The sequence below is a fragment of the Hordeum vulgare genome, chromosome 6H (genome assembly GCF_904849725.1).
Source record: "Hordeum vulgare subsp. vulgare chromosome 6H, MorexV3_pseudomolecules_assembly, whole genome shotgun sequence".
NCBI lineage: Eukaryota > Viridiplantae > Streptophyta > Magnoliopsida > Poales > Poaceae > Hordeum > Hordeum vulgare.
The window spans coordinates 463,849,233-463,874,041 of record NC_058523.1 but is presented as its reverse complement, the minus strand read 5'-3'; positions in this window follow the sequence as shown (position 1 = coordinate 463,874,041).

Sequence of the window (24,809 nt, the reverse complement as noted above, 5' to 3'; positions counted from 1 at the left end):
TGTCGAGATTCGATGAATTGTGGATTTAGGATTAGATTATCTATGAATCTTATTTGAGTTTCTTCTGATCTCTCTTATGCATGATTTGATATCCTTGTAATTCTCTTTGAGTTGTGGGTTTTGTCTGGCCAACTAGATCTATGATTCTTGCAATGGGAGAAGTGCTTGGTTTTGGGTTCATACCGTGCGGTGACTGCTATCCCACAGACAACAGCGCCAGAAATTGACACGTTGACAGAGGCTGATCTTGCGTTGGTTCTTCCCTTGAAGAGGAAAGGGTGATGCTGCTTAGGAGGAGTAAGTATTTCCCTCAGTTTGAGAACCAAGGTATCGATCCACAAGGAGTGTCTCGTCAAGTCCAGAGTTGTAACATCCCAAAATTTATAAATTTTGGAATGTTAATATAATTATTAGATTGCTTGTTTGTTGGTTGCGTGAGTGATTGAAACTTTTGTGAAATTTGAAACTTTTCGAAACTTTTGAATGAGAGGGAATAAAATGACTTTCCCCTTCTCCGGTGAATTCAAATTCAATCATTTAAAAAGCAAAGAGAGAAGATGACATGACTTCTTCAACTATAAAGGATTTGAACGGAGATATTTGCATTGAATTCTTTTGCGTTGCCATTCGTTTTCTTCGTGCAACAAAATGCCGGGAAATACATTCTAGAGAGGAGGAACATGACCCTCGAACCCACGGGCATTTTGAAAGTTATTTGAACCCTCAAACTTAGAGGGTCATTTGAAGATTATTTGCAAAAGAAAATAAACTTTTTAGGCAATTTGTGAAAATATTTTTTTCTGAAGTTTTTATTTTTGCCGTGGAAAAATGCCCATCATCTATATTTTATTTTTCTGATATTTTTAGTATATAGAAACTCTTTATTTCGAATTGATTTGATTTCCGTTTTATCGTTTTAGTTTCCTAGTTTTAAAAATAGGAAAGGAATCGTTTTTATTAGGAAAAACCTGCTGGCCCATTAAGCACTTTCCTATTCTAGCCCAACAGGAGATCATCTCCTACCTGTGTTTCCTCTCACGTGAGAGAACTTTCCATCCATGGAGGAAGGAATTCTCTCCTTCCCGATCTCCCTCTTCTTTCCTTCCGGACGCCATCCGAGACCGCCTATAAATTCCCACCGTCCTCCTCTCTCCGTTTTCCCCTTTCCCAACCCCATCTCCCCTGCCGCGTCGCCCCGCCCAAACCTCGCCAGAGCCACTGCCAAGACGAGCCAGCAGCACCTGCACGAGCCCCCATCGCCCCTGCACTCCGCATCCTCCCTGCCGAGCCCTCCCCACCCCTTCGGCCACCCCTCCTCCACCACCCCACCTCGCTGCACCCCTCCCCATCGCCCCGACCAGAGAGCTCGCCACGAACTCCACCACTTCGGTCCCTCCCCCCCTGCAGGTCCTCCACCTCGCCGCACTCCCTCCCCCAGGAGCCTCCACCGCCCCCCCTCCACCGCCCCCCTGCCACCCTACCCCCTCGCCGGCGACCCCCACCCCCGCCGGAGTTGCCCCCCCACCTCGCCGGAGAAGGCTCCAGCCACCTCCTGTTGCGTTCCATCATGGTAAGGCTCCCTCCTTTTTCTTTTTCTTTTACTTGTTTTGTTTTTTTTGTATTACCGTTAGATCTAGATCCCACGGTGTAGATTAGAATAGGATAACCTTTCGGTTTTTAAACAAAAACCGCCGGTTTTTATTCACTTAACTTTTAGCCAGAGAATTTTTTCTTATTTAGCGGCCATTCGCTGGTTAGCCTACGCAGCGCACAGCCCCGCAGCCAATCACGGACTGCCACATAGTTAGTATGCTTTTATTCTGTTTTTTCAGATTTAGTTCAAAAACAGAAAAGTTCCAATCTTGTTTGGCCCATAACTTTTGATACCGAAGTCCGATGATATTGATTCTTTTTCCAGTAGCTCGCCAATTGCCTGTAGTTTTTAAAAACATATAATTTGTCTATGTTTGAAGTTTTAAAATTTGAGTTAGATCAGATTTAGTTTAAACCTTGTTTTGCCTATTCCAGGAGTTTAAAAATAGCTTTTAATTTGATTCCTTTTGGTACTGATCGCTAGTGATCTTATTTATCAGTGGTAAAAATTTCAGATTTGTTTGAGTATTTTAGCTCACTGTTTCATGTAAAACAATTTCTGTTTCACCTCTTTTAGGATTTCGGCTAATTTCTTTTCTATCTTTGTTTTAAAATATTTTCTTTATTATTTCATAAAGATTATTGTTTTGTTTATGTTAGTAAACAGTAGTTTTGCAACAATTTTTTATTTTATTTTTATTTGTTTTCATGAAATCAATTCTACTTCCTTAGTAACTTGCAATTGGTTTCTCCACTGTTTCAAATCCCGTTTGGGAATACTTTCAAAAAGTTTTGTGAAAAATACTTTATTTTATCTTAGTTAGATTTATATCTTAGATCCTTGTTATTATTTTCTGTTGGACAAAAATCATTTAGTGTTTGATGTAGTAGAGGACTCTCTAGTCTTATTTGAAGTTTCCTTCGGATTCCTATTCGCTCTCTCTTTGGTTTTGATTGTTAGAATGATTGCTAGTATGAGTGCTTATGTGAATGATATGTTTGTTATATAGATTTCATCGGAGAGTGACGAGTAGTCTATCAAGTTATTTCTCGAGAAATTCTTCTTCGTCAACATCACCAGGCAAGTCACTTTGATCGTACTATCACCTATGTTTTATGCATCGTAGTTCTACCATCCTATGCCCAATTGCATGCTGCTTAGGTACTTGGAAATTTTAGTATAGATTGTAGTATCATGTGGTAGGCACACAACAACCCCGATACTTGGCCCCGGGACGACAAAGTTCATATTGCTATGCTTGAGTAGACGGGATTTCGGTTGAGTGCATAACACGAGTGATGCGAGGTTGATTAATAATCAAGACCGGTTAAGACAAGATTTTTAAGACCTCGGACGCAATGCAACTCTGGGTGAAGGACGGTTGATCGGCTCCCTGGAGAACCCAGTGGATGACCCGGGATGCTGGGGACGGCCATGACATCCTGCGGAAAGCTTCACCCAGGCTCAAAGAGACGGACGGATATTTTCAAGACCCAAGGCTTACCTGCACAGCCACAAGTCATTATGGGCTCTGGCTTGGTCGGACAACGCGGCGACTCTGGACAGGCGGTGCTAGCAGATGTAGACGAACGGTAGGAATGGATGGGCACCGACAGGGATTCAGAGGGACCCATTGAAAGACCATGTTTTGATCATCCGGTCTTCAAACACCCTGAAGTGCGAGGACATACTCGGAGGCGGTCAAATCTTGTGGGGAACGTGTGCAAAACTCTGCAGAGTACTCAAACCTAATCGATTAGCCGTGTCCACGGTCATGGACAACTTGAGCCAAAGGAACTGAAGTTATCTGAAATTGTCAACACAAATAACAATATTGATGTGGGTATTATTGATAACTTGGGTATGAGAACTGGTTGGCGGAACCATCTCATTAACAACCAACTACGTTGTAATATTTTGCTTTTAGCCCCCTCTTGATGTAGGAGAAAACTTGCTTTTCGCTAAAAACTTATAGCCCCACCTGCCATATATGCATATAGTATAGATGATTACTTTTCACCCCTATCTTATGTGACTTGCCGGCATATTCAATATGCTGACCTACATGGCTGCAACGTCTCATGTTGCAGATATTTTTCTTCGACGAGTAAGAGTACGATTCAGGGTTACCGTCTACACTCAACTTGCCGTTGGTGTTTATTGGGACTCCACTCCCTTGACTGCTTCCGCTGAGATATTCAAGGTATATATCAGTTTTACGCTATTTACATGTGATTGCACTTTTATATATACATTGATGTACTGTGAGTGCCAGCATACTGATCCAGGGATGGCACAGATACACAAAGGCTTGACTCGTCTTGAGTCGGGTCGCGACAAGAGTACCTGCGCAAACACAAACAAGCTTGCACCCAACGCTTCAAAGGGGTTGTCAATCCCTTCAAGATTGTTTGCAAAGTGAGATCTGAAGGCGGAAAGTGCAACGAAGTAAAAAGTGTAAGGCTGAAAATATAGTGTGGAGTAGACCCTGGGGGCCATAGTGTTCACTAGAGGCTTCTCTCAAAATAGCAAATATCACAGTGGGTGAACAAATTACTGTCGAGCAATTGATAGAACCGCGCAAAGTCATGACGATATCTAACGCAATGATCATGCATATAGGCATCACGTCCGAGACAAGTAGACCGATACTTTATGCATCTACTACTATTACTCCGCACATCGACCACTATCCAGCATGCATCTAGTGTATTGAGTTCATGACGAACAGAGTAACGCTTTAAGCAAGATGACATGATGTAGAGGGATAATCTCAAACCAATGATGAAAACCCCATATTTTTACCCTTGATGGCAACAACATGATGCGTGCCTTGCTACCCCTTCTGTCACTGGGTGAGGTCACTGCACTATAGGAACCCAAAACCAAGCACTTCTCCCATTGCAAGAATGATAGATCTAGTTGGCCACGCAAAACCCACAACTCAAAGAGAATTACAAGGATATGAAATCATGCATAAGAGAGATCACAAGAAACTCAAATAAGATTCATAGATAATATGATCATAAATCCACAATTCATCGGATCTCGACAAACACAACGCAAAAGAAGATTACATCGGATAGGTCTCCATGAAGATCATGGAGAACTTTGTATTGAAGATCCAAGAGAGAGAAGAAGCCATCTAATTACTAGCTATGGACCCGTAGGTCTATGGTGAACTACTCATGCATCATCGGAGAGGTCATGGTGTTGATGGAGAAGCCCTCCGTTTCCGAATCCCCCTCCGACAGGGCACCAGGACGTGCCCCAGATGGGATCTTGCGGAGACAGAAGCTTGCGGCGGCGGAAAAGCGATTGCGATGATATGCGAAAGACCTAGGTCAGGGGACGTCCAGGGGACCCACAAGCCTGGATGGCGCGGCCCTCCCAAGTTCCCCGATCATCTTCCGTTCCAAAAAAATCTTTTCACGGATTTTCTTCTGTTTGGACTCCGTTTCAAAATCTCCTTTGAAAGGGGTCAAAAACATGGAAAAAACAGGAAGTAGCACTTGGCACTGAGTTAATAAGTTAGTCCCAAAAAATATATAAAAGGCATGCAAAACATCAAAATATTGACAAGATAATAGCATGAAACAATCAAAAATTATAGATACGTTGGAGATGTATCAAGCATCCCCAAGCTTAACTCCTGCTCGTCCTCGAGTAGGGAAGTGATAAAGAATGAATTTTTGATGTGGAATGCTACCTAGCATAGTTGTCCTTTGCAACTTCTTTCACGTGACATGAATGTTCAGATCTGTAAGAATCAAAACAATAGTTTGCTATTGACATGAAAATAGTAATACTTCAAGCAAACTAGCAAAGTAATCATGAACTTTCAAAATAACAAGGCCAAAGAAAGTTATCCCTACAAAATCATATAGTCTCGCTATGCTCCATCATCCTCACACAACTAATGTAAATCATGCACAACCCCGGAATTGGCCAAGTAATTGTTTTCACACTCTTACTTTCTCAAACCTTTTATAACTATCATGCAATACATGAGCGCGAGCCATGGATATAGCACTATAGGTGGAATAGAGTGTGGTGGTGGTTGTGAGACAAAAGGAGGAGATGGTCACACTGACTCGGCGTATCAATAGGCTATGGAGATGCCCATTAATAGATATCAATGTGAATGAGTAGGGATTGCCATACAAGAGATGCACTAGAGCTATAAGTATGTGAAAGCTCAAGAGGAAAACTAGTGGGTGTGCATCCAACTTGCTTGCTCACGAAGACCTAGGGCAATTTTAGGAAGCCCATCATTGGAATATACAAGCCAAGTTATAAAACGAAGATTCCCACTAGCATATGGTAGTGACAAAGCAAGAAGCTCTCAATCATGAAGAACATGGTGCTAACATGAAGCACAAGTGTGGAAAAAGATAGTACCATTGTCCCTTCTCTCTTTTTCTATCTTTTTTTTCATTTGGGCTCTTAGGCCTCTCTTTTTTCTCTTTTTTTGTTTGTTTTTGGGCTCTTTGTCCTCTTTTTTTTATTTCCTCACATGGGACAATGCTCTTATAATGATGATCATCACACTTTTATTTATTCATGGCTCCAAGATCACAATGATGATGACTCCATAGGAAATGCCTCCGCAAGTGTACCGGGATGTGCAACGATCTAGCATGGCGTATGACGTTGAAACATCTCACTAGCTATCTTACGATCATGCAATGGCAATCTGAGAGTGACGGCACAAGTCATGAGACGGAACGGTGGGAGTTGGATGGCAATATATCTCGGAATGGCTATGAAAATGCCATAGTAGGTAGGTATGGTGGCTGTTTTGAGGAAGGAATTTGGTGGGTTTGTGCACCGGTGAGAATTGCGCGACACTAGAGAGGCTAGCAATGGTGGAAGGTGAGAGTGCATCTATACCATGGGCTCACATTAGTCATGAAGAACTCACATACTTATTGCGAAAGTTTTCATTAGTAATCGAAACAAAGTGCTAAACACATACTCTGAGGGTAAGGGTTGGTAGGTGTAAACCATCGCGCGATCCCGACCTCAACACAAAGGATGACAATCAATAGATCAATTATGCTCCGACTTCCTAACATAGTCGTTCACCATTCGTGCATGCTACGGGAATCACTAACTTCAACACAAGTATTTCTAGATTCACAACACCCTACTAACATAACTCTCAATATTACCGACTCCACGTCTCAAAACTAATTGAGAGGAATCAAAACTTCTCTTACTACTCAATGCACATGAAGATGCAGGTTTTTGCATCCTCTTTGGGTACCTAGCACATTTGGGACTACTTTCATAGCATAAGCCAACTACCAAGTCATGCACAGCCGTGCTCTAAAGATATAAGTGAAGCACAAGAGCAAAAGTATCTAGCTCAAAAGATATAAATGAAGTACTAGAGCAAAAGTACCTAGCTCAAAAGATATAAGTGAAGCACTATGAGCATTCTAGCAAAATCACGATGAGTGCATGTCTCTCTCTCTCAAAAAGGTGTGCAGCAAGGATGATTGTGCTACAACAAAAAGAAAAGACTCCTAAGATTCAAGACGCTCCAAGCAAAACACATATCATGTGGTGAATAAAAATATAGCTCCAAGTAATGTTACCGACGGATTGAAGACGAAAGAGGGGATGCCTTCCCGGGGCATCCCCAAGCTTAGGCTTTTTGGTGTCCTTGAATTTGGCTTGGGATGCCTTGGGCATCCTCAAGCTTGAGCTCTTTGCACTCCTTATCTCTTTGTCCATGAGAACATCACCAAAAACTTGATAACTTCACAACAGAAAACTTAAACAGAAACTCGTGATAACATTAGCACAAGAAAACAAACTACCACCTCTTTTGGTACTGTAGAAAACTTGAATTCTATCTATATTGGTGTTGGGCTACTATATTATCACTTTTCCATGTCTAGTACCCCCGATACTAACCATAGTTTCATCAAAACAAGCAACCAACTCAACAGAAAACAGAATCTATCAAAAACAGACCAGTCTGTAGCAATTTGTAGATTTCGTATACTTCTCGTATCTCAAAAATTCTGAGAAATTTCGAATGTGTGGGAAAAAGGCATATCGACCAGCAGCAAAAGGAATCAACTCAAAAGATCTTTCTGAATAAAAATGAAAAGTAATCTCGTCAGCGAAAAGTTTCTGTCTTTTTCAAGCAGGATTAACCAACCATCACCAAGACTAGTCATAAAGGTTTTGCTTGGATCAAACACAAAAAGAAACACAAAAAACACAACCATAACAGAATTATGATGGTGTGGACGCAACAAAAAAGAAAGAAAAAGAAATAAATTCATTGGGTTGCCTCCCAACAAGCGTTATTGTTTAACGCCCTTAGCTAGGCATTGATAATTCAATGATGCTCACATAAAAGATAGCAATCGGACACGAAGAGAGCATCATGAAACATGTGACAAACATATCTAAGTCTAACATACTTCCTATGCATAGGCATTTTATAGGAAAACAGATTGTCAAGACAACCAATAGTTACCATATGCAAGGAAGAAGAAAGAGACAATAGCAATCTCCACATAACGAGAGGTAATTTGGTAACATGAAAGTTTCTACCACAATATTTTCCTCTCTCATAGCAATTACATGTGGGATCATATTCAAATTCAACAATGTAACTATCACATAGGATATTCTTTTCATGATTCACATGCATGCAAAGTTGATGCTCTTCAAAAATAGTGGGATTATCATCAACTAAAGTCATGACTTCTCCAAACCCACTTTCAATATTATTGCAAATATCATATTCATCATGAGGCTTAAACAAATTTTCAAGATCACAAGAAAAATCATTACCCCAATCATGATCATGGCAACAAGTAGAGGACATAGCAAAACTAGCATCTCCAAGCTTAGGGTTTTGCATATTTTTAGCATGATTGTCACTAATAGAATTCATAGTGAAACCATTGCAATCATGCTTTTCATTCAAGGAGCCCTCGTGAATCACTTCATAAATTTCTTCATCATGATTTTCAGATTCACGCATCTCAAGCAAAACTCCATAAAGATAATCTAGTGCACAAAACTTACTAGCAATTGGTTCCACATAATTGGATTTCTTAAAGAGATTAGCAAGTGGATGAGGATCCATATCACTAGATTTTCAGCAAGCGAAGATGCAAGCATATTGAAGGTACATGGCAGACAAGCGAACAGAAAGCAAGCGAGAGCAAAGGGCGAACGAAAAAGGCAAATTGGTGAAGTGGGGGAGAGGAAAACGAGAGGCAACTGGCAAACAAAGTAAATGCAAGAGATGAGTTTGTGACACCTACTTGGATGAGTTATTGACTTGATCTTCCTCCCCGGCAACAGCGCCAGAATTCTTCTGCTATCCCACAGGCAATAGCGCCAGAAATTGACCCGTTGACAGAGGCTGGGCTTGCGTTGGTTCTTCCCTTGAAGAGGAAAGGGTGATGCAGCGCAGGAGCAGTAAGTATTTCCCTCAGTTTGAGAATCAAGGTATCGATCCAGAAGGAGGGTCTCGTCAAGTCCAGAGTACCTGCGCAAATGCAAACAAGCTTGCACCCAACGCTTCAAAGGGGTTGTCAATCCCTTCAGGATTGTTTGCAAAGTGAGATCTGAAGGCGGAAAGTGCAACGAAGTAAAAAGTGTAAGGCTGAAAATATGGTGTGGAGCAGACCCTAGGGGCCATAGTGTTCACTAGATGCTTCTATCAAAATAGCAAATATCATGGTGGGTGAACAAATTACTGTCGAGCAATTGATAGAACCGCGCAAAGTCATGACGATATCTAAGGCAATGATCATGCATATATGCATCACATCGGAGACAAGTAGACCGATACTTTCTGCATCTACTACTAGTACTCCACACATCAACCGCTATCCAACATGCATCTAGTGTATTGAGTTCATGACGAACAGAGTAACGCTTTAAGCAAGATGACATGATGTAGAGGGATAATCTCAAATCAATGATGAAAACCCCATCTTTTTACCCTTGATGGCAACAACAGGATGCGTGCCTCGCTACCCCTTCTGTCACTAGGTGAGGTCACCGCACGGTATGAACCCAAAACGAAGCACTTCTCCCATTGCAAGAATCATAGATCTAGTTGGCCAGAGAAAACCCACAACTCGAAGAGAATTACAACGATATGAAATCATGCATAAGAGAGATCATAAGAAATTCAAATAAGATTCATAGATAATATGATCATAAATCCACAATTCATCGGATCTCGACAAACACACCGCAAAATAAGATTACATCGGATAGATCTCCATGAAGATCATGGAGAACTTTGTATTGAAGATCCAAGAGAGAGAAGAAGCCATCTAGTTACTAGCTATGGACCCGTAGGTCTATGGTGAACTACTCACGCATCATCGGAGAGGTCATGGTGTTGATGGAGAAGCCCTCCGTGTCCGAATCCCCCCTCCGGCAGGGCACCAGGACGTGCCCCAGATGGGATCTTGTGGAGACAGAAACTTGCGGCGGCGGAAAATCGATTGCGATGATCTCCTGTTTTTTTCTGGATTTTATTGGAATATATAGACGAAAGACCTAGGTCAAGGGACTTCCAGGGGGCCCACAAGCCTGGATGGCGCGCCCCCTGGCCACGGGGTGGGGGCTTGTGGGGCCCCTGGGGCTCCCCTGCCTTGGCTCCCAAGTTCCCCGATCTTCTTCCGTTCCAAAAAAAATCTTTTCGGGGATTTTCTTCCGTTTGGACTCCGTTTCAAAATGTCCTCTGAAAGGGGTCAAAAACATGGAAAAAACAAGAACTGGCACTTGGCAGTGAGTTAATAAGTTAGTCCCAAAAAATATATAAAAGGCATGCAAAACATCCAAAGTTTGACAAGATAATAGCATGAAACCATAAAAAATTATAGATACGTTGGAGACGTATCAGTGACCTCACCCAGTGACAGAAGGGGTAGCGAGGCACGCATCGTCTTGTTGCCATCAAGGGTAAAAAGATGGGGTTTTCATCATTGGTTTGAGATTATCCCTCTACATCATGTCATCTTGCTTAAGGCATTACTCTGTTCGTCATGAACTCAATACACTAGATGCATGCTGGATAGCGGTTGATGTGTGGAGTAATAGTAGTAGATGTAGAAAGTATCGGTCTACTTGTCTCGGACGTGATGCCTATATGTATGATCATTGCCTTAGATATCGTCATGACTTTGCGCGGTTCTATGAATTGCTCGACAGTAATTTGTTCACCCACCGTAATACTTGCTATTTTGAGAGACGCCTTGTCGTGGGTATAAGTCTGACAGTAGATGTGTAGGGTACGAAAGGATGGGCAGAGCCTTAGCTACGGCGAGGTTGTATGAGTTCAGGCCCCTCTACGGTGGAGGTAAAAGCCCTACCTCTCAGTGCTCTTGGGAGCTTGATGTCGAGTGGAATATGGATTACAGTGAATTGCCAACCCCTGCACCAGTGGGGAAGGGCGGCTTATATAGAGTGCGCTGCCCTTCACAATGGTTCGGTGCACAGGAGTGGAGTAGTGGCGATTAAATGTCTATGTTACACATAACGTATGCCTTAAATGCTAATAAAGGTACATGAAAACGTATGACCGTTGCCCTCCAGGGGAGGTTACGATGTACAGAGTGGAATCCTGTCGGTAAGTTTGATACGCTCCGAATGCTCATCTCTGAGTGGATGATGGAGGAATCGTCACCGACTGGATGGTGGGAAGTCCTTAATTCAGTCGGAACTGACTAAGGGCCTTGTCCCTTATGAAGGGTAGTCCTTGGGTAGGACCTATAAGGCAGGCCTATGACCCTACCCTAGGACTATAACCCCATCATTAGTCCCCGAATGGATCGGGGTTGGAACGACGAAGCGATGCTTGGAGTACGGATCCGACTGGTATGGATGCGACTTCAGCGTTGTTTGCTTCGATCCATTTTATCCTCTTGACCAGGGATCCGAGTGGATATATCTGTGAAACGAACCGTCAGAGACCGAGCGCTTCCGTGGAATCTTTTGACGTGACTGGTCAACTGACAGCGGCGGATTTTCTGGGATCCTCAAATTTCGGTTGCCGCACGCTCAGCGGGGATGACGACATCGTCATCGAGTAGTATCTGCCGCCTCGATTTCTGCGCCTTCATCTCCTCCACTAATATCGCAGCAACTGGTTGGGGGATAAGATTTCGGGGCCACCTGCTAGTGACCCAGTCGGAACCTTATTTAAACCTCTCCAGCGAGGGTTTCTCGTTGCACTCGCCTGATAACTCGCACTCGCCCCGCTTCTCCCGTGACTTCCTGCGCATCCCAAGCTCCTTCCTTCTTCTCCTCCTCCGCGGATCTGCAGCCTCCACCATGACGAAGGGGCAGACGAGCAAGCTCGAGGCGCGGAAGAAGAAGAAGACGGCGGCTCCCGCTCAACGGCGACAGCGGGCAATGCCGACGGGTTGGATCCAGGGGGATTTCCTCCCCTCCACGGTGACGAAGAGCGACATGTTGGAGCTGGTGGAGCAAGGCCTGATCGAGAACAAGACGTGGAGGCTGTCGGCGGAGGGCGAGACGGAGCCGGCGCCCCAGGAGGGGGAGCGCGTCTTGCTGCTCACTCACGTGTACCGAGGCTTCTCTCTGCCTTCTCATCCCTTCTTCAGAGGTATAATGAACCACTTTGGGGCGCAGCTCCACCATTTTCCTCCCAACGCAATAGCTCATCTCTCTGCCTTCGTCGTGCTTTGCGAGTGTTTTATCGGTTGTCCTCCTCATTGGGGGCTCTTTAAGCACATCTTCTCCGCTAGATCCCAAACCATCAAAAGACTCAGCCAGTCGGACGAGAAAACTCATCTCCTCCAGCTCTGCGGAGGCTTAGGTTTCCAGAAGAAAAGCAAAAGTAGCTATCCAGCTCTTGAGTTGTCTGAATCCGTTAGGAACTGGCAGTCGACTTGGTTCTACTGCCAGGACATCGCTTGTCCGAATGCCGCAACTGGACTGCCACCTTTTAGCCTAGACCGACCAGCTCCGCCTAGGCAGCTTGCGCTCACGAAGATGGAAAAGATCCAGATTCAGCCTCTGGTCGACGCGCTGGTAGATGTTGTCCGCAAGGGAGTCACCGGCATAGATTTGCTGGAGATTTTCCTGGGTCGGCGTATCCAGCCTTTGCAAGCTCGACACCACGCCATGTGGCACTACACGGGGCCTGAGGACTCCACTCGGCCTCACCCCGAGTGCGTTACCGGGGAGGTTGTGACGGCGTGGGTCCGCAGCATCACAGGCGCCTGCGATAACCCCAGAGGAGCCCGGCGAGTGAAGCCCTTCCGCACGGACAACCCTCCACCGAATGAGGTGAGTATAACTTGTCGAGTGCTCACAATTGTCTTAGATTTATCGCTTTTTCTTGTATCACTGTCTGACGTCTGATGTTGTCGACTGTATCTCGTGCAGGCGTAGACTAACTGGTTTTCTCCCGTCTCGAACGGGAATCCAGCTGAGGAAGAGGAAGGCAGCCAGGAGGGCAGCGTGGAGAGTGCCGAGTACGTCTCCGACAGTGGGGAGACGGAGGAGGAGTCCGAAGAGGAGGAGGGGGAAGATGAGGAGCAGAGCTCGCCCCCGCCACCACCAGAGCCTCGAACTAAGCGCCCCCACGAACCTGTTCCCCCAGCGGCTCCGAGTGCCCCGCCCGCGGCTCCGAGTGCTCCCCCAGCGGCTCCGAGTGCCCCGCGAGCTCCTCCTGTGGTTTCGGACGCCTTGCCAGCTACTCTCATGGCTCCGAGCGCCTTGCCAACTACTCCCGTGGCGCCGAGTGCTAGGAGCAGAAAGAGGACTAGGGACGCTGCTGCTGAGCCCGCGGGCCAACCTCCCAAGGTGGCTAAACCGAGTGGATCCAAGCCTTGGAAGGCTTTTCCTCGGATGAGGATTGCCGTTCCCGTTGCCTCAGCGTAAGTGTCTTGTTCTACTATCTTCTTTCACTATTTGATTGAACTCATGTTTATTGGTCGAGTGGATTTTACTCGACAGAGCTGCTACCTCCGCCACTTCTTCGCCATGCCAGGAAGACGATCCCATGGATACGGACAACGTTGCCACATCCCAGCAAGGTACGTCGTGACGACTCCGACAGCTCAAATTATTGTTTCGCGAATTCTGTCTTTGATCTTGCCCTTTTTCCTGTGGTCTCACGTCGTTCGGTCGGGCTTCCTTCAGAGGTGATTCATGTGGAGGAGGACGACCAGAAGAGGTCCGAGCAAGCTGCGGTGCCTATCCTTGAGGCTGTTCCATCTGCTACTACTCCCGCCATGGACGCGCCGCCAACCGAGACGATGCCGTCGACTGAAACGGCGCTCATCGCTGCTGAATTGACTGGAGCAGGACTTGGGATGCCCGAGGAGTCTCTTGTGGTGCCAGGTCCGTCAACCGTCCAGTACGACGCCCAACGCCTCCCGGAAGATCAGGTGGGAGCTGCCAAGGGGGCCATGGTGCAGGCGGAGTTGATGGCGGGTGCTGCCAAGAGTGCGTACGACTCCATTGCGTGTGTGTACAAGCGAAGCTTGGAACTCCGGGACGATATCCGAGTAAGTGGGCTAGTAAGTATTTACTTTCCTCTTGTAACCCACTAGGTGTTTATGTTGGGGAACGTCGCATGGGAAACAAAAATTTTCGTACGCGCACGAAGACCTATCATGGTGATGTCCATCTACGAGAGGGGATGAGTGATCTACGTACCCTTGTAGACCGTACATCAGAAGCGTTAGTGAACGCGGTTGATGTAGTGGAACGTCCTCAGGTCCCTCGATCCGCCCCGCGAACAATCCTGCGATCAGTCCCACGATCTAGTACCGAACGGACGGCACCTCCGCGTTCAACACACGTACAGCTCGAGGATGATCTCGGCCTTCTTGATCCAGCAAGAGAGACGGAGAGGTAGAAGCGTTCTCCGGCAGCGTGATGGCGCTCCAGAGGTTGGTGATGACCTTGTCTCAGCAGGGCTCCGCCCGAGCTCCGCAGAAACGCGATCTAGAGGAAAAACTGTGGAGGTATGTGGTCGTGCTGCCGTGGAAAAGTCGTCTCAAATCAGCCCTAAAACCTCCGTATATATAGCTGGGAGAGGGGGGGCCTTGCCTTGGGGCTCAAGGATCCCCAAGGGGGTCGGCCGAGCCAAGGGGGGAAGGTCCCCCCCCAAACCGATTTGGACTTGGTTTGGTGGGTGGGAGTCCTTCCTTCCCTTCCCACCTCCTCCTTTTTTTTTCTCTTTGATTTTTCTTCCAATTCGCATAGGGTCCTTTTGGGCTGTCCCACCAGCCCAATAAGGGCTGGTGCGCCACCCTCAAGGCCTATGGGCTTCCCCGGGGTGGGTTGCCCCCCCGGTGAACTCCCGCAACCCATTCGTCATTCCCGGTACATTCCCGGTAACTCCGAAAACCTTCCGGTAATCAAATGAGGTCATCCTATATATCAATATTCGTTTCCGGACCATTCCGGAAACCCTCGTGACGTCTGTGATCTCATCCGGGACTGCGAACAACATTCGGTAACCAACCATATAACTCAAATACGCATAAAACAACGTCGAACCTTAAGTGTGCAGACCCTGCGGGTTCGAGAACTATGTAGACATGACCCGAGAGACTTCTCGGTCAATATCCAATAGCGGGACCTGGATGCCCATATTGGATCCTACATATTCTACGAAGATCTTATCGTTTGAACCTCAGCGTCAAGGATTCATATAATCCCGTATGTCTTTCCCTTTGTCCTTCGGTATGTTACTTGCCCGAGATTCGATCGTCAGTATCCGCATACCTATTTCAATCTCGTTTACCGGCAAGTCTCTTTACTCGTTCCGAAATACAAGATCCCGCAACTTACACTAAGTCACATTGCTTGCAAGGCTTGTGTGTGATGTTGTATTACCGAGTGGGCCCCGAGATACCTCTCCGTCACACGGAGTGACAAATCCCAGTCTTGATCCATACTAACTCAACTAACACCTTCGGAGATACCTGTAGAGAATCTTTATAGTCACCCAGTTACGTTGCGACGTTTGATACACACAAAGTATTCCTCCGGTGTCAGTGAGTTATATGATCTCATGGTCATAGGAACAAATACTTGACACGCAGAAAACAGTAGCAACAAAATGACACGATCAACATGCTACGTCTATTAGTTTGGGTCTAGTCCATCACGTGATTCTCCTAATGACGTGATACAGTTATCAAGCAACAACACCTTGTTCATAATCAGAAGAGACTGACTATCTTTGATCAACTGGCTAGCCAACTAGAGGCTTGCTAGGGACAGTGTTTTGTCTATGTATCCACACATGTAAATGAGTCTTCATTCAATACAATTATAGCACGGATAATAAACGATTATCTTGATACATGAATTATAATAATAACTATATTTATTATTGCCTCTAGGGCATAATTCCAATAGTCTCCCACTTGCACTAGAGTCAATAATCTAGCCCTCACATCATCATGCGAATTACATTGTAATAAATCTAACACCCATACAGTTCTGGTGTTGATCATGCTTTGGCCGTGGAAGAGGTTTAGTCAGCGGGTCTGCTACATTCAGATCCGTGTGCACTTTGCATATATTTACGTCCTCCCCTTCGACGTAGTCGCGGATGAGGTTGAAGCGTCGTTTGATGTGTCTGGACTTCATGTGAAACCGTGGTTCCTTTGCTAAGGCAATGACACCCGTGTTGTCACAGAACAAGGTTATTGGATTCAGTGTGCTTGGCACCACTCCAAGATCCGTCATGAACTGCTTCATCCAGACACCCTCCTTAGCCGCCTCCGAGGCAGCCATGTACTCCGCTTCACATGTAGAATCTACTACGACGCTTTGCTTGGAACTGCACCAGCTTACCGCACCCCCATTAAGAATAAATATGTATCCGGTTTGCGACTTAGAGTCGTCCGGATCTGTGTCAAAGCTTGCATCGACGTAACCTTTTACGGTGAGCTCTTTCTCACCTCCATACACGAGAAACATATCCTTAGTCCTTTTCAGGTACTTCAGGATATTCTTGACCGCTGTCCAGTGATCCACTCCTGGTTTACTCTGGAACCTACCTGCCATACTTATGGCCAGGCTAACGTCTGGTCTAGTGCACAACATTGCATACATGATAGAGCCTATGGCTAAAGCATAGGGGATGGAGCGCATATTCTCTCTATCCTCATCAGTTGCTGGGCACTGAGTCTTACTCAATCTCGTACCTTGTAAAACTGGCAAGAACCCCTTCTTGGACTGTTCCATTTTGAACCTCTTCAAAACTTTATCAAGGTATGTGCTTTGTGAAAGTCCTATCAGGCGTTTTGATCTATCCCTATAGATCTTAATGCCTAGAATGTAAGCAGCTTCTCCTAGGTCCTTCATAGAGAAACTTTTATTCAAGTAATCCTTTATGCTCTCCAAAAACTCTACGTTGTTTCCAATCAGCAATATGTCATCCACATATAATATTAGAAACGCCACAGAGCTCCCACTCACTTTCTTGTAAATACAAGATTCTCCAACCACTTGTATAAACCCAAATGCTTTGATCACCTCATCAAAACGTTTGTTCCAACTCCGAGATGCTTGCACCAGTCCATAAATGGATCGCTGGAGCTTGCACACCTTGTTAGCATTCTTAGGATCGACAAAACCTTCGGGTTGCATCATATACAATTCTTCCTTAAGGAAACCGTTAAGGAACGCCGTTTTGACATCCATCTGCCAGATTTCATAATCGAAAAATGCAGCTATTGCTAACATGATTCTGACGGACTTAAGCATGCTACGGGTGAGAATGTCTCATCATAGTCAACTCCTTGAACTTGTGAAAAACCCTTTGCCACAAGTCGAGCTTTATAAACGGTCACATTGCTGTCAGCGTCCGTCTTCCTCTTAAAGATCCATTTGTTCTGAATAGCCTTGCGGCCCTCGGGCAGTACCTCCAAAGTCCACACTTTGTTCTCATACATGGATCCTATCTCGGACTTCATGGCTTCTAGACATTTGTTGGAATTTGGGCCCACCATTGCTTCTTCATAATTTGCAGGTTCATTGTTGTCGAACAACATGATTGATAAGACGGGATTACCGTACCACTCTGGAGCAGTACGTGGTGTCGTCGACCTGCGTGGTTCGACAGAAACTTGAACCGGAGTTTCATGATCATCATCATCAACTTCCTCCTCAACCGGTGTCGCAATGACAGAGGTTTGCCCTTGCCCTGCGCCACCATCCAGAGGGATGAGAGGTTCGACAACCTCGTCAAGTTCTATCTTCCTCCCACTCAATTCTCTCGAGAGAAACTCCTTCTCGAGAAAAGCTCCCTTTTTAGCAACAAACACTTTGCCCTCGGATTTGAGATAGAAGGTGTACCCAACTGTCTCTTTTGGGTAACCTATGAAGACGCACTTTTCCGCTTTGGGTTCCAGCTTTTCAGGATGAAGCTTTTTGACATAAGCATAACATCCCCAAACTTTAAGAAATGACAACTTTGGCCTTTTGCCATACCACAATTCGTATGGTGTCGTCTCAACGGATTTTGATGGTGCCCTATTTAAAGTGAATGCAGCTGCTTCTAATGCATAACCCCAAAACGATAACGGAAAATCGGTAAGAGACATCATAGATCGCACCATTTCTAATAAAGTACGATTACGACGTTCGGACACACCATTACGCTGTGGTGTTCCAGGCAGTGTCAACTGTGAAACAATTCCACATTGTCTTAAGTGAGCACCAAACTCGAAACTCAGATATTCACCCCCACGATCAGACCGTAGGAACTTGATCTTCTTGTTATGATGATTTTCAACTTCACTCTGAAATTGCTTGAACTTTTCAAATGTTTCAGACTTGTGCTTCATCAAGTAGACATAACCATATCTACTCAAATCGTCAGTGAAGGTGAGAAAATAACGATATCCGCCGCGTGCCTCCACGCTCATCGGACCACACACATCGGTATGTATGATTTCCAACAAGTCACTTGCACGCTCCATTGTTCTGGAGAACAGAGTCTTAGTCATCTTGCCCATGAGGCATGGTTCGCACGTGTCAAGTGAATCAAAGTCAAGTGACTCCAAAAGTCCATCAGCATGGAGTTTCTTCATGCGCTTTACACCAATATGACCTAAGCGGCAGTGCCACAAAAATATGGCGCTATCATTGTTAACTCTAACTCTTTTGGTCTCAATGTTATGTATGTGTGTATCGCTATCAAGATTCAATATGAACAATCCTCTCACATTGGGTGCATGACCATAAAAGATGTTACTCATAGAAATAGTACAACCATTATTCTCTGACTTAAAAGAGTAACCGTCTCGCAATAAACAAGATCCAGATATAATGTTCATGCTCAACGCAGGCACTAAATAACACTGATTTAAGTTCATAACTAATCCTGATGGTAAATGAAGTGAAACTGTGCCGACGGCGATTGCATCAACCTTGGAACCATTTCCTACGCGCATCGTCACTTCATCTTTCGCCAGCCTTCGTCTATTCCGCAGTTCCTGTTTCGAGTTGCAAATATGAGCAACAGAACCGGTATCGAATACCCAGGCACTACTATGAGAGCCGGTTAAGTACACATCAATAACTTGTATATCAAATATACCTGATTTTTCTTTGGCCGCCTTCTTATCTGCCAGATACTTGGGGCAATTGCGCTTCCAGTGACCCATACCCTTGCAATAGTAACACTCCATTTCAGGCTTAGGTCCAGCTTTGGGTTTCTTCGTCGGATTGGCAATAGGCTTGCCGCTCTTCTTTGAATTACCCTTCTTGCCTTTGCCGTTTCTCTTGAAACTAGTGGTCTTATTCACCATCAACACTTGATGCTCTTTACGGAGTTCAGACTCTGCGACTTTCAGCATCGCAAACAACTCGCCGGGAGACTTGTTCATCCCTTGCATGTTGTAGTTCAACACAAAGCTTTTATAGCTTGGCGGCAGTGATTGAAGGATTCTGTCAGTGATAGCCTCTTGTGGGAGTTCAATCCCCAGCTCAGCTAGACGGTTTGAGTACCTAGACATTTTGAGCACATGTTCACTGACAGACGAGTTTTCCTCCATCTTGCAAGCATAGAATTTATCGGAGGTCTCATACCTCTCGATCCGGGCGTTCTTCTAAAAGATAAACTTCAACTCCTGGAACATCTCAAATGCTCCATGACGCTCAAAGCGACGTTGAAGTCCCGGTTCTAAGCCATACAAGACTGCACATTGAACTACTAAGTAGTCCTCCTTACGTGCCAACCAAGCGTTCTTAACATCCTGATCAGCCGTAGCGGGTGGTTCATCTCCTAGCACAGCATTAAGGACATAATCCTTCTTCCCAGCTTGTAAGATTAGCTTAAGATTACGAGCCCAGTCTACAAAGTTGCTTCCATCATCTTTCAATTTAGCTTTCTCTAGGAACGTATTAAAATTCAGGGTGACTGTCGCGTGAGCCATGATCTACAACCCAAATATATTCAAAGTGGACTTAGACTATGTTCAAGATAATTAGAGTTTAACTTAATCAAATTATTCGCTAAACTCCCACTCAAAAAGTACATCTCTCTAGTCATTTAGTGGTTCATGATCCACTTACACTAGCTCAAGTCCGATCATCACGTGAGTTGAGTATAGTTTCAGTGGTAAGCATCCCTATGCTAATCATATCATCTATATGATTCATGATTGACCTTTCGGTCTCATGTGTTCCGAGGCCATGTCTGCACATGCTAGGCTCGTCAAGCTTAACCCGAGTGTTCCGCGTGCGCAACTGTTTTGCACCCGTTGTATGTGAACGTTGAGTCTATCACACCCGATCATCACGTGGTGTCTTGAAACGACGAACTGTAGCAATGGTGCACAGTCGGGGAGAACACAATTTCGTCTTGAAATTTTAGTGAGAGATCACCTCATAATGCTACCGTCGTTCTAAGCAAAATAAGGTGCATAAAAGGATTAACATCACATGCAATTCATAAGTGACATGATATGGCCATCATCACGTGCTTCTTGATCTCCATCACCAAAGCACCGACACGATCTTCTTGTCACCGGCGCCACGTCATGATCTCCATCAACGTGTCGCCATCGGGGTTGTTGTGCTACTCATGCTATTACTACTAAAGCTACATCCTAGCAAAATAGTAAACGCATCTTCAAGCACAAACATTAGTATAAATACAACCCTATGGCTCCTGCCGGTTGCCATGTTTTACGTGGTGACCATGGGTATCTAGTAGGATCGCATCTTACTTACGCAAACACCACAACGGAGATATATGAGTTGCTATTTAACCTCATCCAAGGACCTCCTCGGTCAAATCCGATTCAACTAAAGTTGGAGAAACCAACACTTGCCAGTCATCTTTGAGCAACGGGGTTACTCGTAGCGATGAAACCAGTCTCTCGTAACCGTACGAGTAATGTCGGTCCAAGCCGCTTCAATCCAACAATACCGCGGAATCAAGAAAAAACTAAGGAGGGCAGCAAAACGCACATCACCGCCCACAAAAACTTTTGTGTTCTACTCGAGAAGACATCTACGCATGAACCTAGCTCATGATGCCACTGTTGGGGAACGTCGCATGGGAAACAAAATTTTTCCTACGCGCACGAAGACCTATCATGGTGATGTCCATCTACGAGAGGGGATGAGTGATCTACGTACCCTTGTAGACCGTACAGCAGAAGCGTTAGTGAACGCGGTTGATGTAGTGGAACGTCCTCACGTCCCTCGATCCGCCCCGCGAACAATCCCGCGATCAGTCCCACGATCTAGTACCGAACGGACGGCACCTCCGCGTCCAGCACACGTACAGCTCGACGATGATCTCGGCCTTCTTGATCCAGCAAGAGAGACAGAGAGGTAGAAGAGTTCTCCGGCAGCGTGACGGTGCTCCGGAGGTTGGTGATGACCTTGTCTCAGCAGGGCTCCGCCCGAGCTCCGCAGAAACGCGATCTAGAGGAAAAACCGTGGAGGTATGTGGTCGGGCTGCTGTGGAAAAGTCGTCTCAAATCAGCCCTAAAACCTCCGTATATATAGGTGCGAGAGGGGGGTCCTTGCCTTGGGGCTCAAGGAGCCCCAAGGGGGTCGGCCGAGCCAAGGGGGGAAGGTCACCCCCCCAAACCGAGTTGGACTTGGTTTGGTTGGTGGGAGTCCTTCCTTCCCTTCCCACCTCCTCCTTTTTTTTCTCTTTGATTTTTCTTCCAATGTGCATAGGGTCCTTTTGGGCTGTCCCACCAGCCCACTAAGGGCTGGTGCGCCACCCTCAAGGCCTATGGGCTTCCCCGGGGTGGGTTCCCCCCCGGTGAACTCCCGGAACCCATTCGTCATTCCCGCTACATTCCCGGTAACTCCGAAAACCTTCCGGTAATCAAATGAGGTCATCCTATATATCAATCTTCATTTCCGGACCATTCCGGAAACCCTCGTGACGTCCGTGATATCATTCGGGACTCCGAACAACATTCGGTAACCAACCATATAACTCAAATACGCATAAAACAACGTCGAACCTTAAGTGTGCAGACCCTGCGGGTTCGAGAACTATGTAGACATGACCCGAGAGACTTCTCGATCAATATCCAATAGCGAGACCTGGATGCCCATATTGGATCCTACATATTCTACGAAGATCTTATCGTTTGAACCTCAGTGTCAAGGATTCATATAATCCCGTATGTCATTCCCTTTGTCCTTCGGTATGTTACTTGCCCGAGATTCGATCGTCAGTATCCGCATACCTATTTCAATCTCGTTTACCGGCAAGTCTCTTTACTCGTTCCGTAATATAAGATCCCGCAACTTACACTAAGTCACATTGCTTGCAAGACTTGTGTGTGATGTTGTATTACCGAGTGGGCCCCGAGATACCTCTCCATCACACGGAGTGACAAATCCCAATCTTGATCCATACTAACTCAACTAACACCTTCGAAGATACCTGTAGAGCATCTTTATAGTCACCCAGTTACGTTGCGACGTTTGATACACACAAAGTATTCCTCCGGTGTCAGTGAGTTATATGATCTCATGGTCATAGGAACAAATACTTGACACGCAGAAAACAGTAGCAACAAAATGACACGATCAACATGCTACGTCTATTAGTTTGGGTCTTGTCCATCACGTGATTCTCCTAATGACGTGATCCAGTTATCAAGTAACAACACCTCGTTCATAATCAGAAGACACCGACTATCTTTGATCAACTGGCTAGCCAACTAGAGGCTTGCTAGGGACAGTGTTTTGTCTATTTATCCACACATGTAAATGAGTCTTCATTCAATACAATTATAGCACGAATAATAAATGATTATCTTGATACAGGAATTATAATAATAACTATATTTATTATTGCCTCTAGGGCATAATTCCAACAGTTTAAGCAATATACTCGGATGTAGTATGATTATTTTGAAGTGGGTTCACTCTTAGTGAACCCAGTGGGTGTAGTCCCCGAGACTTCTATCGAGTGCTTGCACCGGCAGTTGTCTTTATATACATTTTATTTAACTTGATCAGATCAAAACTAATCTGTTCGAATGTTACCGGTGGGGGCACTCCGAGTGTACCTACTGGAAGTAGTCCCCGAGAGTAATTTTACTCAGGTCAGGTAGTAGTAGCCTCATAGGCTTGTTTTTGTTATGTAGCTCAATAGGGCGGACCTGTTTGAGCTTCATGTCAGTGGGGTCACTCTTAGTGAACCCACTGGGTGTAGTCCCCGAGGCCGCTGTTGACTTCTTGCGTCGGCAGGGGTCTGAAGAATCTTCGAGCTTTTATTGTTTTCCTTGTTGAATTTGTCTGATCTTCTCTTCGCGCTGATTTGTGGAAGACTTGCGAGATGGGATCAGCGTACAACGCTCTGAAGGCTGAAAAAATTCAGCTTGCTGCGGAACTGGAGGCAGTTGTTCATGACTTGGCTGGTGTGAAGGGCGCTCTGGCTGAACGAGAGAAGTCCTTGGAGGAGTCCCGTGAGGCAAACAAGGCATTGGTGGCCGAAATGGAGAAAATGGGGAAACAAAGAACCGAGGTGATGGGACAGATGAAGGTGATGAATAGGCGGTGCATATCACAGGAGAAGTACGTTAGTGACTGGGCAAGGAAGATGATTGCGCTTCTCGATGGTAAGTTCTGTTTTTCCGAGTGCTTCTTGACTGTGTACTTCATTCTGCGCTTACTTTCTGCTCGTCTTGTCTTTGCAGATTTTTGTATGGACGCTGAGGCTGAAGCAGCTGACGTTGAGCGGTCGGTTATTCCGAACGTTCCACTCGGCGAGGATGCCAATCGAGACATGCTCCGAGCGCACATTCACCTGGGCAAAGTGGGACCTTTCATCGGTCGACTGAGAGAGGTCGTTGGCCGAATCGACAAGGAGCTGTGGCCCGAAGACGAGTCCCGCAAGAGATGGAAGGGTTGATGATTCGGCTGGAGGACGTCTCGAACCGAGTGCATGCGTGGAAGAAGTCTGCTGCTCGCTGTGGTGCGGACGTGGCGCTGTCGCTGGTCCGAGTGCACTGCAAGGAGGCTCGCGAGGAGAAGCTGAAGGCGTTGCAGGTCGCCAACACCAACAAGCTTCGATTTGAAGATTTCATGGAGACCTTCCTTGAGAGCGCCACTCGCATCGCAGACGGGATCGACCTCGACACTTTCGTGGAGCCTGCCAGTCCCAGTGCCAGTCCTGACGACGCTTGAGAAAACTTTACCTCGGTATGCCGAGTGTTACTTGTATCAAACTTTGTCCACTGCTGTTGTCCGTCACATTCGTGGTTCGGTGTGGATAAGCTTGATCTACACCGAACCGACTATCTTTAAACCAACTTTGAATTGGAACCGAATATTTTGCTCTTCCTTTGCCAAAGAATTGTTGACACGATTTTTGCTCGTGGTTTTTGTTTGGCGTTTCTTGGTGAAGCCAATGGAAAACATGCGGAGCATGTAATTGTCAGTTGTCTTGACATCTGCATAAGCCTCAATGAGGGTCTGCTAAGCCTCCGAGTGGATCTCTAGGATACACTCGAAGGGAGTTCTTTACTTAGGCGATTCGTTATCGCAACTAAGTCTTAAAGCGCGACCGTAAGGTCGCACTCGGAGTGAGTTGCTACTCATGTAATTGTCAGTTGTCTTGACATTTACATGAGCCTCAATGAGGGTCTGCTACTCATGTAATTGTCAGTTGTCTTGACATCTACATGAGCCTCAATGAGGGTCTGCTAAGCCTCTGAGTGGATCTCTAAGA